Genomic DNA, 1,653 nt, shown 5'->3' with positions numbered 1-1,653 from the left:
CTCTCCAAACATATACACAGCACGTCCTACAATGAAAACGGAATAACACAGTGTATCAGATATTCAAATGCCAATCATTAGTGGGTGGCCCACGTTCCGTCTGCGGGTTGCATATCCCATATTTCGGTGCCATGAAGCGCAGAAGGACCAAGGTATGGTCGCTCTGCCACATTTTCTGTTTACCTTCCAATGCAGAAACTGAGGTGGTTTCTAGTATTTATATTCTGGTTATGTATAGACTGTGAATGTACGTCCAAGTAGTTCGAAGAGATAAAAACTTCAGTTACTAAAACAACATATTCAGTAGATTTCGCAATGAAAAACAAGAATCGGAAGAACAGTGATTGACTGGTTGTATACAAATAGGCCCAATTAAGTTAATTCGTAGAGTATTCAGAATGGTCCCCTTTCTATATTTAGTTGGTCATTTTAGAACAGCAACTCTGCTCAGAAAGTCCAAAAATAAGGCAAAATCTACGCAGTGATAAACGTGTCTGTAAATGCTTTTTGTATGAACATCCTGGATTCATAGCAATAGTACCAGTCTACTAGCACACTCACTCCGTTTTCAGGATCATTACATTGCACCAATATAGTTCACTGTACAGGAGCTTCCAAGCATTATTCAATGTAAAAAAAAAAAAAATCCTCGTGCTCCTTTTCATTAAGTTCCAACAAATCTTACACTTTGGGGTGTCTTCTTGGAATGAATGCATTTCGAGGAGGACGTTGTACGTTCGAATTCGACGCACTCAAGTTTGTCATAGAATTTGTCGCGTTTGCGTTTCAATAATTTTTGATTGTGCGTTGAATATAAAATAAATGTGATGATATTTAAAATTGGTTAAAATATTTATTTGAAATTGATGTTGAAATTTTCAAAACCTCACTATATAAGAGTGTGTTTCGGTGCTGTGCGTTTGTTGTTTCATTTGTACAAGTATATGTGTGAGCAGATTTTTGGTATTTGTAAAACAAGTCATATTTTATAACACATGCATCAGTAGTTGTTTGACTACGTATTTGAGAAAAAAGTACATGGATAAATATTCTTCTTTGTGTAAACATGTAGACTTCAATTATGTTGTATATTTGAGGATACGTAAAGATTTTGTGTTATAATATATTTGTAGCTTCCATACCAGTGGTTCCTAAACAGAGTACCACGGCGCCCTGGGTGCTGTGGGTAGTGCCTAGGGGCACGGCACGGTTCCGTAGTAAAATATATTTCGCATCTAGTTTTTATTTTATGTACATGGACAAATGAAATTGATCTGAATATTCTGTAGCCTCACAAACGTAATATCCATTAGAATTCAATAACTGAATTGTCATGCATATATGGAAAAAGTACAGTATGTATAACATTTGAAGATATATTTGAATAATGAATTTCCAAGTGTGCGTATGTGTCTGTTATTATAAGTTAAGCAGTAGCAAACTTTAATCCGTTAGTCTTCGAATTCCTTACACTTTCTACACTATATTGCGTTTACTTTTAACATTCCTAAACATTCCCTTTCCCAAAAATTGATTTGATTTTCATTTATTTTTCCCCGCATTCAGGAATAGTAGAATATATGATGGTTCTGTGGGAAATAACACCAATTTAAATGCCTTATCTGCAGCGTCCTCGCAATTTATCACAAGTAG

The sequence above is a fragment of the Penaeus monodon genome, chromosome 19 (assembly GCF_015228065.2).
Source record: "Penaeus monodon isolate SGIC_2016 chromosome 19, NSTDA_Pmon_1, whole genome shotgun sequence".
Taxonomy (NCBI): domain Eukaryota; kingdom Metazoa; phylum Arthropoda; class Malacostraca; order Decapoda; family Penaeidae; genus Penaeus; species Penaeus monodon.
The sequence above is the reverse complement of the archived record's forward strand: the minus strand, read 5'-3'. Positions refer to the sequence as shown.